This window comes from Muntiacus reevesi, chromosome 4, assembly GCF_963930625.1.
Source record: "Muntiacus reevesi chromosome 4, mMunRee1.1, whole genome shotgun sequence".
NCBI classification, from domain to species: domain Eukaryota; kingdom Metazoa; phylum Chordata; class Mammalia; order Artiodactyla; family Cervidae; genus Muntiacus; species Muntiacus reevesi.
Genome location: NC_089252.1, coordinates 79,357,470 through 79,371,539, shown reverse-complemented (window position 1 = coordinate 79,371,539; position 14,070 = coordinate 79,357,470).

Sequence of the window (14,070 nt, the reverse complement as noted above, 5' to 3'; positions counted from 1 at the left end):
AAGACTAATCAGCTATAAAAAATGAAGCTAGGATTTAAATCCACTTAAATCCAAATGTCTGATCCCTAGGACAAGGATGTCTTACAACTGTACTATAGTCTCTGTAATTTCCCTTATCGCCTTAAGTCATATGTTCAAAGAGACAATAATGCAGATATATGGTAAGAATTTTTAATTGAACTATTTCTATCTAGTATATATGTCATCTCCTCTACTTTGAGAGTCGGAGAGTAAATAAGCGCAAGAGGAAATTAAGAAAGCATGTAAAAGATGAGATCATATTTGGAAGGATTTATATGTGGCCAGAAAGGTTTGAAAATCTTTCAAAAAATAATAAATATTTTGCACATTTGTGAAAAGAAGAATTATTTCCAAACTACCAAGTGCTAGATGGTACCTTATGTCTTTTATAAATATTATTGTTAAATATCACAGTAAACCCAAGAAAGAAATATAGATGCTTGCTGTTCTACAGATGAAAGATTAAAGCTAAGATCTAAGTAACTCACCCACAACTTCATGCTGAATAAGTGGAGAAACAGGATTATAGCCCTGTACTGTCCCAAACTATTGTTCATTTTACATGATGAGTCTAAAATTTGGCTTTCTAAGTCCAACCTTCGGCACTTTCCCTACTTTATGGCCTTATGACAGGTAATACTAGACCAGTGCTGCTCATGCAGAAGAGGCTGCTTTGTTTAGATAAAATCACCAATCTTTCCCCAAATCACTTAAATCAAGCTTTTTGTCTCATGTTCTTTCTAAAGGAAAAATTATTTTTTTTATTTTAAAAATTAAAACACCATTGTCAACAATGTTTTTGTGTTGGACAAATCTCATGTATTTCATTCATAACCTGCAAATCATAGTATAGAACTAACATTTACTGGATTTAACCTCAAAATGAGGATAGAAAAAACAGTTCCTAAGTGCAAATTTAATAAATGATTTTGGAATAGGATTGCCTTGAATAAAGCTAAATCCTGGGCAGTTGTCACTTCTTTATTTATGACATTAAAAAAATAGTTCCATATAAACAAAATTTCAAACTATGGGCTTCAATAAAATATCCTGGGAATAAAACCAATCATAAGTATTTTGTGTTTAGTCCATTTCACTGTGACTTTTGAACCTAAGAGTTGACCGATGATCTTGCATTAGGAATGGATGGTGTACGGATTTCCTAAAGTCTCTTATTGATTCCTGGTGATTCTCTCAAGAATGTTATCTAATGACCTGGAAAATTAGAAAGGGATGGATACACCAATATCTTAAGACTGAAAGAGCTGCAGGCCAACAAAGCAGGGAAACTGAAGGTCTGATGAATCAGTTGAGAAGACCTAGACTGGCATCTTGGGGTCATTTCCTAGACCTTCAAATAAGAAACAGAATTTAAAAATAAAAGAAAGAGCCCCTTAGGCTTTCTTCTTATTCCGTAATATTACACTCCATTTTAGCTCTGGAAAGCTTCAAAACAGCAACAAAGGCCAAAAATAGATGCGTTAAGAATGAGGGAAATCAGAGATTAGAAACTGTCACCAGAAAACCCCACTCTGTCTAGCAAATCCCACTGGTCCATGAGTCACAAACCAAGCCATGTGGTCATCGCACAATTTAGTGTATCGCTAACAGGAAAAATGTATCTGGCTCTTCTCTATAAATGCATGTACTTTTTTAGCAGTCATTAATGGATATCTGTCTGTCTTTAGCACTGTGCCAGATGCTAAGATGGTCAGAGATGGTGGTTAGACACAAATACAGTAGATACAGATACAAATACACATCTTACACAGCTGAGAGAGTAAATGAGATTTAAGGAATACCTTGCTTTACAGGTACTCAAAATACTGACTTAAAGTCTAAAATTCAGCCAGAAAGAAACTGATGGACCTGGCTTTGGTTTCAGCCTATCCAGAGACTTGCAAAGCTGAGGCATATGAAGACAGCTAGGAAAAAAATGAAGAGCAGAGTTTACCATATCAGCTATGTGACAGGAGTAACCACAGTTCCTTATAATCTGCTCTACAGATAACCCCAGAAGCTTATGCCCAGAAGGAAAGAGCAGCCAGCACAATCACCATGGACTTCTGATAGATTCTTCCTGTTTCACACCATAGTTATTTGCATTTGAATATGCCAGATATCTTTAGAAATGAAAGAGAAAAGTTTACAAAAAAGGATCATACATAGAAAGGATTATTAGAGATTATGCTTAACAATTAGGCACCAACAAATTGAAAAACTTAGAAGAAATGGAAACATTCCTAGAAACATACAGCCTATCAAGTATGAAAGAAGGAATAAAAAATCTGAGCAGACAAGCAACAAGATTGAATCAGTAATCAAAAACATTCTAACAAAGAAGAGTCTAGTAACAGATGATGTCACAGGAGAATTTTACAAAATATTTAAAGAAAAACTTGAACCCACACTCTTCTAAAAATTAGAAGAGAATGTTCCCAAACTGATTTTATGAGATCAGCATCACCCTGACACTTAAAGCAGATAAGAATGTTACAGGAAAAGGAAAATATAGGCCAATATCCCTGAAGCACATACATGCAAAAAAAAAAACAACAACAACAACTCAGTAAACTAATAGCAAGCCAGATTCAAAAGCACATTAAAATAATGATGTTCTATGATCAAGTGGAATGCACCTCTGGAATGGAGGGATAGTTCAACATATACAAATCAATAAATGGGATATGCCACATTAATAGAATGTCTTTTCCAAAGAGGATATGCAAATGACCAACAAGTGCATGAAAAGGTGCTCAGCATGACTGATCATCAGGTAAATGGAAATCAAAACCACAATGAGATATCACCTCACTACTGTGAAAATGGGTATTCTCAAAAGAAATGAGATAAGTAACTGCTGGAGAGGATATGGAGAAAAAAGATTCCTCCAATCTTGTTGGAAGGGAAGTAATGTGGTATATCCACTGTCAAAAACAGTATAGAGTTTCCTCCAAAAATTAAAAATAGAACTACCATATGATCCAGCAATCCCACTTCTGGTTACATAGCCAAAGGAAATGAAATCAATATCTCAAAGAGATATCTGCAGCATGTTCTTTGAAGCACTACTGACAATAGCCAAGATATGAAAACCACCTAAATATCCCTCTACAAATGAATTGATAAAGAAGTTATACATACATACATACATACATGGAATATTATCCAGCGATGAGAAAGAAGGAAATTCTGCCATTTCTGATAATATGAGTGGAACTTGAGAGCATTATGCTAACTGAAATAAGTTGGATGATAGAAGAGATTGATGGTAGAAGCAGTCTCTATATGAGATTGCTTATATGAGGAATCTAAAAACATTGAACTCATAGAAAAAAAGAGTAGAATGATGGTTGCCAGTGCCTGAGGGGTGGGGGAAATTGGGGAGTTGTTCATCATAAGGTATAAACTTTAATTTATAAGATGAGTTCTGGGACTGAAAGGTACTGCATGGTGACTATAGTTATAATAATTTATGGTATAATTGAAAATTGCTATGAGAATAGAACTTTAATGTCCTCCCATAACAACAGCTAAATGGTAGGTATGTATAGTGAAAGGTGTGTTAACTAACCATATTCTAGCAAACATGTTACAATATGTACATGTATCAAAACATATTGTACACCTTAAACATATATGATGTTATATGTCAATTATATCTCAATACACAGAAAAACTGATTTACTTTACAGATGTTCAGAGTATGTAGTCAAATTCTAAAACTCAGCTAAAAATGTTATCCTTAATAAGATGATAAGACAAAAAGACAAACTGACCAGTGTTTGCTACAAAATCTATGTGGTCATTTGTTTTGTGAGCGTGCTCACATGAAGATTTTGTAGAGTAACTAAGCTGCGCAGAGGATAAGGGTGATCACCACCAAGGTCAAGATGAGACCCACCCTTTGGCTTCAGAGTTTATGAAGTGTCTGGAGAAGTCATCCTCCCTGCAAATATGCCATGTTCTGCCTGTAACTGATAGTCACAGAGAGACTGCTGTCCTCTCAAGATTCCAGTGCTCCCTCTAGTTTCTTGATCCTTCCACTTGCAAATTCCCAGAATTGAAACCACTAAACAGCGTCTCTGTTTGGGCCTACGTGAGACCAATCTTGTTCCACTCACCAAATCTCTGCAAGTAGTTGATGGCTCAGTGTAAGGTTATGTCCACCCAGCATCCCTTTCCTGGGGTTTCTTAATCCTTGAACCAATATTTTAGTAACTGGACTCTTAAAAGTCCCATCACATCTTGAGTATTCCTGATTGTTACAAGAATGAGGAGTCTTTTACTTCCTTGAGCTAGAAATTGGTGTGTCTTCCAAAAAGACTCAACCTTCATCCAGACCCTTGTAAAAAAATTAATACATAGAAACCACAATTAAATAGAGTTGGGAGACCAGCAGGGGGGGTTCCATGCCCTGTGGTGATAGCAGAGCCCTACAGGAAAAAAAAAGACCCCTCTTACTTCTTGGCAAGGACTCAGCCGATGAAAGGCCATGGACTCTTTGTTTACTATAGTCCTCACAATTTCCTTTTCCTCTCTGTAATCTTTTTTCCTTCTCATGTCTTGTGGTGGTCTTTCATGTGGTTCACCAAGGTTGCAGACCCTGAATTGTGACTCTGCTGTTGCAGAATAAACCCATCTTTGTTGGAGAATTATATGGCAGTCTATTTATTTTGTGTCAATACTCCTAAACATAGGACTTGAGATTTAATCTCGATGCCCCTTATCAAAGATTCTTAATAGCAATTGGCTGTCTTCTTAAATCTCAGGTGGTGTCTCCTGATAATACTTTATCCCTATGTGCAAGGTATAGTTTTAGAAGCTTAAACTATCTCATTCAATCCATATGATGGCCCTATGAAATCTGTTGTTTTATCATCAGCTTCTCATTTTGTTTTAATGGCGATACTGAGGCATGCATAGGTTAAGTAACTTGCTTCAGCATCTTAATTTGCAATGCTGTCAAGAGGCAGAGCCAATAATCTAGTTCAGGCAGTCTGGCTTAGTATGTCAGGCTCTCAGCCACCATACTGTCTTACTCCTACTTGACTGTGGGGGACCCTACTGAACTTTCCTCTAGTGTCTTTGAGGCAGATGATCCCCCACCCCACCCCCGAGTGGCTGCCTATTTCTCAGTCCTTAAGACCACCTCATGGCTATTCTGGCTCTTCCTCTACTTCTGGTTCTCTTCTGATCTCCTGTCTGCCTAGTATAGGACTGAGATTTTTGTTTGTGCTTGGCCCTTCATCATCTCACCCGGGCCTCTTCTCACATATACTGTAGCTTGGTGTAGAGAGTGACACTTTTTCCCATCTAACATCACCCCAAATTGGCCAAATTTAATTTCATGTAGCAAAGTAAAAATTGTTTAAACTCTCTTATCTTAACCTTTCAGTTCATCATGCTCTTTCATATTGTTGTATCCATCAAACATATTAAATGTAGCAACTTCTTATCATCTAATGTGTTCTATACAAAGTCATATATGTTGTAAGGCTCTTAAGTGCTTGTCGGGAACATATACAGGCAGAGAGAATAAAAATAGTAAGATACTCCATATGCAATGATAAACTTATTTCTAACTTTGTCTTAATTGTGACATTGAAATAACAAAGGCATTCAAAAACTCAGAAATCTGTCATATTAAAATGGACTAATGCCATTGGAGAAAGTTTCAGTAAGGATGTGGTATGTTTGGTATTGTTGGTTTTCAAACATCTGATAGTCTGATTTCTAGATTTAGACTCTTTGCTTATGTCCACCACAGTCCTTATTCTCAACTGCCAAATCTTTCCACATTTATCAGTCTGGGGGTTGAATGATATTTGTAGCACTCTTTGAGCCAGTGAAATCCTTCCAGAATGCTTTCAGACCATGACACCAAGAGTGAGGAAGCTAGTTTAGGCTACCTGCTAGACAATAGTTATTATCCCAAGTTGCGTCAATGAAAATATCCCAGTAAAAACATATCACCATTTATTTGGACTTTAAAAATTAAGTGACCTTTCTAAATTTGCAATTTACATTTAGAAAGCATATTTCTTGAAAAAAAAATGCAAAGTCAAATTGGGATGATTTTTTTCACTGAGGTAGTTTTTAATAGCATTTCCACTGTCTGAAATTGCATCATTATTAATTAGTTTACATTATTATTGATTAATGCATGCTCATTTATTATCTATTTCTACCTCACTAGAATGTAAGTTTAAAGGGCATCTAGATTACTCCTAATTGTCTTCCAAACCTAAAAAAAATGGACATAGGACCCAATAAGTGTACAGTATTTCCTGATTTAAGAAAATACTGAAACAGTTAAGTTTTTTTAAATGGAGATTCCTTTTTATGTATTTAATATATTTGAGAATAAGACACATTGAAAATGTTAAATCCAGCAACTGCAAAAATATCTCTCATATTTTCTAAAACAGGAAATGTTGCCTAGAAGTGTCTTTTCTCAGTTTAATACTCCCCCTTCACCACCCAAGGAAATAAATGAAAGCCTGAATATAAAGAACACATTAAAACAATAAAATATTATATCTGACTGCCAGGTTTATTAATGCTAAATTCAAATCAACCATCAGGAATAATATGAGAATGAAATTCACATGAAGAAACGTGTGACTGATAGTTGAAAGAAAATAGAAACCATAATCAAGCCTTTATTCTTTCCTATTCTACACCCAAGTCTATGCAGCTCAGATTTTGGCTTCCTCACAGGGTGCCTTAATTCACAAAGTCTGACATAATTCATCATATGCTTTCAAGAAAATATCTCTTTATTCCGTGCTTTGCCAAAGCTTCCCGGGGGCTGAGAACAGAGCAGTGCAGCTGGAGGATCTGATGGCGGAGGCTGCGCTGTCACCCACCCTGTCTCCCCTGCTCACAGCCTATGGCCCTGCTTCTGTGCGCCGGCTCTTCATGGGAGCGGTAGTGTCACTTTGCTAGCCTTGCGATGGCAGCCTAGACAAATGCCTCCATCACTTTTTACCAACAAAACCAAATTTCCTTTGCACTTATATTTTTAAGACATGGAAAAAAGCAGATCTTATAATAGAAGAAGTTGTTCATATTTTTATGTGGCTTTCCTCACATAAATTCATGCTTTGTTGATAACTATCCTTTTATGCCACTCTTGTGGCTTAGAATATTGAGAACCAGGACATCCACAACCTGATGCTATACTTTCCAGAACTGGGAGGCTTGAAAGTGAGAAAGGAGCGGTGTTTTACTGTCATACCTGTTTCCATGGGTTGTGGGTGGTAGTGGAATTTTCCTACCACTAAACAGATCTGCAGACTTTCACCAGGCTGACTTATTAAATTCTTGCCTCTAAGTCTTGGACTAGAAAATTCATGGTACTGAAAATTATCGGAATTAGATGTCACAGATCAGGACAGGTAAAGAGCGTGGGCTCTGGAATTCAGAAGTGCGTGTGTGCATGCTTAGTCACTTCAGTCGCGCCTGACTCTTCTCGACCCAGTGGACTGTAGCCCACCGGGCTCCTCTGTCCATGGGATTCTCCCGGTAAGAATATTGGAGTGGGTGCCGTGCCTGGGTTCAGATCCTGAGTTCACCAGGATTAGTCCTGTGCACTGAGCAAGTGGCCTAACCTCTTGCCTCAGTTTGTTCTTCTGTAAAATAGGTAATAATATTGCCTGTCTCAAGGGATTCCTCAAAGAAATTATGAGAAAATAGCTCTAAAAAGTTTAGAATAATGACTGACTTATCCTTAGTCTAAAGACCTTTAGTCTCCAATCTTTAGTACTTGAGAGGTATTTTCCTGTTTATTAATATCAAACAAAATAAATGCAAAAAACACATACATAATAAAATGATAGTTTGATATTCTTAAGAACTAAATTCCAATCCTGCCTTTAACCCTGATGATTACATATCTAACCTTTAATGTTAGGTTGTAAGCAGCTTTTCTCTTGGGGAGAAGACAGGAGAGAGAAGCAGGGGATTTGGGTAGTGTAAGCAAGCAAACAACACAATGTTTTACATGTGAGTAGTGTTTCAATGAAATTTTTACCATAATTACTTTAAGATAATATTTAATACACAAGCAGTATTTATTTTATGAATTGATTTGTATTGTCTTCATCCTAACAACATAAACATGCATCTTTTTGCTTTTAAAATTTTAAATGTAGGGTTTTTAAATTATTATAAAGCACTCTTCCTGGTAACTATGAATATAATACATCCACCAGTTAATGTAGAAAATAGGATTCCCTTTATTCCTTTGATTCAAGTCTCTATTTATTTATTAAGTCCTCTTCATTTCTAATCCGCAAATCTTATTTATTTCCAAAAAATATATTTTTTTCTAGTAACACAAACAAATACAGTTAGGTGATAAAATCTAATGAGACTATCACATATGGCTAAAACATCTACTTCTTCTGAAGAAATTGAGGATCGGTTGCTTTCAGAGTGCATTTTATTGAAGAATTGTCTCCAGACACTCCTGGAAAAAGCAGTTTTTCTTTCCATCAGTGGTCCTTAACCTGATTTCTGTGTCTTAATTTTCTTACTGTTATTTGTAGAGTTGACATCTGGAAAATGAGGAAACACAAGGAGTAGGTGGAAGTGGGCCTTGTATTGTAGAAAGATCATGAAACTTAGAGTCAAAAAGATTAGACTTTGTCTTAATAATCCAGTAATACCAGCTAAAATTTATTGAGGGCACAGTTAGGGCTAGGTGAGTCCTTTGTATTCACCACCTCATTTAACTGAAGCAGTTTGACTCTAAAGTAATCCTTCAGACAACATGACATTAAATGAGTCATTTAACTGTCCTGAGTGTTTATGCAATGATATCAGGTCAAACAATGTCTGTCAAATGATTGTTCTAATGATTAAAAGACATAATGGGTATAAAGCTTCTTTTAAAGCTACCGTGGTCGTTGCTAACACTATTTCTTTTGTGCCAGGCTTGATGTTGTTCTCCTTCTTCTCATTTAATCCTTTCCAAAATCCAGTGAGGCAATTCCTCTGACTTTACTATTTCACAGATGAGGAACCAGATCCAAAAGAACGGTAGATTACCTGACCATGGTTTAGGGCTAGTGGAGCAAGCCTGGACACTCAAATATGTCTGACTGGATCCAAACTCTTAACCATTGCTGTTTACAGTCTCCTAAAGAAAATTATTGGAGTATAGTTGCTTTACAATGTTGTGTTAATTTCTACTGTATAGCAAAGTGAATCAGCTGTAAGTATACATATAGCCCCCTTTTTTTAAGTTTCCTTCCCATTTAGTTCACCGCAGAGCATTGAGGAGAATTCCCTGTGCCAAAAAGTAGGTTCTCGATAGTTATCTATTTTATGCATGGTATCAATAGTGTATATATGTCAATCCTATTCTCCCAATTCATCCCAACCTGCTTTTCCCTCTTGGTATCCATATGTTTGTTCTTTATGTCTGTATCTCTGTTTCTGCTTTGTAAATAAGACTGTCCCAATTTTTCAGTCTCTTAAAGCTGATAGCACTCTAGAAATTTAGTTGTACATACAACCAGTTTTGGAGGGTAAGTCTTATTAATGAGGTTCCAAGGTTCAGAAGGAAATAGAACCTATTTTCTCAAATATTTTCAGTGTGTATTATGTTCCAATAGTCTGTATTATGTCTCCAGAAATACCTCATTCCCTCCATCTAAATAGAAAAGATGGGCCTCTTGAAAGGATTCAGAAAAAAGATCTCCCCAAAATGAGTCACTTTGGCATGTGGATTATTTTGATCTGAAGACAAAGTCAAAAAAGACATGGGAGTAGCTTTTTACTTCACTCTTAACTGCTTAAAAGAATTTGAATAAGGAGCCTGTACTAGGAAGAGAATTACCAAAAATAACTTCTTTTTACATCAGAAAGACTTTTCTGCATGGCATGGCAAAACTTTGTTAACCAAGCATTTGCTCTTGCCATCTCCCAGTGAATTGTCTTCCTCCTCTTTGAATCCTCAGACCTCTACTGCCTTCTCCTTAGCTTAGGATTCATATACCCTTGGTTGCCTGGCTCTCTGCAGGCCTCATATTCTAAAGGAGCTCCTGTACCTGTGCTCAGCTGCTCTGTCGTGTACGACTCTATGACACCGTGAATGGTAGCCCAGCAGGCTCCTCTGCCCACGGGGTTTTCCAGGCAAGAATACTCCAATTGGTTGTCATTTCCTTCTCCAGGGGATCTACCTGACCCAGGGATGGAATCTGCATCTCCTGCATTGGTAGATGGATTCTTTACCACTGCACCACCCAGGAAGCCCAAATAGTTCCTGTACATATATAATTAAAATCTGTTTTTTTTTCCCTCCTGTTAGTCTGTCTTATGTCAATTGAGTCATCAAACTAACCAGAAGAAACTTAAAGGGTAAAGGAAAATTGTTTTTCCTCCCAAACAATGTTAAAAATAATAATGTAGTCAGCTAAGAGTATATATGCACAAACATACTTATACTATAGATGTTTATTATATTTATACATAATTATTTATGTAATTGCATATACATATTATTTTTGAGAATTATTTTTAGTTTATGCATGTTAGTTATACGTCTCTACATAGGAAATCACCCCAAAATTTGGCAGTTTAACACACATTTACCATTCACAATCTTTCTGGTTCAGAAATCCAAGTACAGTCTGACAGGGTTCTATGGCTCAAGGTCTCTCCCAAGGCAGAAATCAAGATGCTGGCAGGGCTATGGTACTCTTTTAGCTCAGAAGAGTGGAGCAGTTTTTAGATTCACTCACATGGTTGGTGTCAGATTCAGTTCCTAGAAGACTCTTGGCCCTTAGTTCCTTGCTACATGGGACTCTCCATGGGGCAGCTCAGAGCCTGGCAGTTGGACTTCATAAAAGTGAGCCCATGAGGATGCTAGAGAGGGTGACCAAATCCAGTTACAGTCTTTTGTATCCTAATCTCTTAGGATACCGCCTTGTCCCTTTTTAAAAAATTTTTATTCTTTCAAAATTCTGTGCAAATCTTTTGTTTTTTCATTGGCTGCTCTGAGTCTTGATTGTAGCATGTGTAATCTAGTTCCCTGACCAGGGACTAAACCCTGGCACCCTGTATCAGGAGAATGAAATCTTAACTGCTGGATCACCAGGGGATCCCTTGTCACTATTTTTGACTGAGGTGTGATTGACCTAGAACATTGTGTAAGACTTAAGTGTTTTAACATATTAATTTGTTGTGCTAATATTGCAACATGAATGCCATCATAGCATTAATTAACTGTGCATACTTGTAGCTAGTAGATACATAAGTCTTAGGGACCTAACATACAGTAGAGATATTATGAACATCAATCACTTCTGCTGAATTCTCTTGATTAAGAGTGAATAACTAGGCACACCCCACAATCAAGCAGAGGCATGAATACCTGGAGCTGGGAATCACATCTTACATAGCAACCCCCGACAGAGTCACTCATTTTGTTGTTGTTGTTGTTGCTTTTGAAGTTGCTATGCAGGAGTTGCTAGAGGGTTTCAGCTGGAAGTGGTTGTTGAGCATTGCCAGCACAACTCTCATCCTGCTATGCCTAACAATGACTCAGCAAAGAACCTCTGCCCAAGACAAAAAAAAATCCTGAGTGCCTGTTAAGGTTTGCAGCATTCCAGCCCATGAACTTCTGAAATGGTTTATGTGTGTTGTATCTGGTCTGAGAGACACGACAAGAGTTCCAAGCATTGTCTTCATATGAGGAGGCCCATGCTAAGTCACTAAGTGTGCTCATTTTAGTTTTTAGTTTCTCATGAAATTTCCAAACTTGAAAAAAAAAGAAAGGATTCTTAATTCTCTTTAAGTAAATGTTTGTATGATGGAAAGGTGAATGAGTGAAGGAATGAAAGAATAAAATGAAAGGACAAGAATCAAAAACTCCAAATTTATGAAATGTCAGTCAAACTTCACTGTCTCACTGTTGAAACCTCAGTTTAAATTGGTTGTATGACAAATATAAGAACAATGTATTTGCTTCTATAATACTATATGTCTCTAGAATGACCACTGACTAGGATTAAGTTCTCTGATTAAAAAAAAACCTTTAAGGATGTAATTTCAAAATATACATTAATAGAAGTTTCATTCTGAAGACAATTCATCGTCAACTAGGGGGATGGGAATGAAGGAATGTACAGATAAGCTGATATACTATTTTTTTTGTGATGCTGAATGGAGTTAAGATTGAATCATTTGGATCCACAGTTTAAAAATATTTGACTGAAAGAAAATGAATGAAAAAGAAATGAAATCCAGAATTTTAAGAACACTCTGTGCAATAACAATCTACTAGTTGATAATGGCTGCCTTTTTTCCTCTCTCTCACTATATATATATATATATATATATATATATGATGGTGGTGGTGGTGATTTAGTCACCAAGTTGTGTCTGACTCTTGCAACCCCATGGACTGTAGCCCACCAGGCTCCCCTGTCCATGGGATTTCCCAGGTACTTTCTCTTTCTCTCTCTCTCTCTCTCTCTCTCTCTCTGTCTACATATATATATATAACTTCCCCTCCCTCCCTTCTTCTCTCTTTCCATCTCCCCTCTCTCCCTCCTCTCTATATGTAATTTCATTAATGTTAGAATGAAGTTTGCGCTGCTGAAGATTTATTGAAGGTGGGGGCAGTCCCTACTGCCTGATTGTTCCCCTTCCTTGCTCTCTGCTCCTTAGCTAATTTCCCCACCCTCACAGTCCTGACTGTGTGTTGGATTCCTATCTATGCTGAGCTCCCTGGCCCTTCCTAAGCGAAAGGATATGGTAACCACAGGAGAAGTTACTGACAGAGGAAAGGGCATTATTCTGACAGGCTATGTGTGGGAATGGAGCCAAAATTATGCTCTCATTTTACAGTAAACACTGTATCACTTGATTACTATGCTGTTGAAAATTTTGATGCCTTTGTTTCTTAAACCTTTAATACTTCTTTTTATAAATATACCATTTTTGTTATAAACCCTGATTAGTTCTCAAACCATCACTGGGGTCCCAGATAATGAAGGGTTGACTATGATTATTTGAAGACAGCATTTACAATGTGTAAGTGAAGTGTCAGATTTGTAGCTTCAATATCATGTCCCCCAAGGAATATTCAAATAGCATAATCAGACATCAGTTTGAGATTTAAACAATATATTCTTTGACATGCAAAGTTTAATGCTACATTCTGCTTCTTAAGTGAAGGAATTGAGCACTGTATTTAGTGTTTTATCCACATTTGTGAATGAACAGAAAACTTAAACATAGAAGATTTCAAAAATGTTTTTATTTGCCTGGTTAATAAGTTATAGCTATACATTCAAATAAAATATAGACTATCAAGTATGATGCAGGAAGAGAAATGTTCTGCTTGAAAATGATAAGGAAAAATTACTGAGAAGGTGTTGTCTAGACAAAGACCTAGCATTCAGAAATTTATACAGCAGTAGCTTGCAAATGATATTACGTGGAACGTGTACAAGATGTTCAATAAACTTCATCTGGGATGCTTTTGAAAATCTTAAAAGTAAAATAGACCACGTCACATAATGAGAAATAATTCTAGGTGTCATTTGACATAGATGTTGTCACTACTTGTTGCTTTTCTTAGGTCTGCCTTGCTTTTTGTACAGTTTTTGTTCTCAGATTGGTTCCTTTTATAGTTGCAAGCTGGTTAGAGCAATTAAAGGCATCACATCTAAACAAAGTTCATAGGAATAAAGAGTCCAGTCATTATTTGTAATTATTTGTAAAACTGGAGAAAATTTCCCCAAACCCTAGCCAATTTCTGTGCACATCTCACTGTGGAGAATTTTATCATGTGCCCATGGTTATCTTCATCAAATAAGACATATGACCAGGCCTGGGATAAAGTTGACTTTTCTTGAACAAGTTTATCAGGAAGGTGATGGATGATACCTGGACAAAACTAAGATTAGGAAGAAGGATGGTGGAGGTATAAATGAATATTAAATATACACCTACCAGTGTCTAGCATCAAAGCAGTTAAACTAATTCTAAACTCAAGTAAGTTTAGAAAATTTTGGATTTAATTTTATT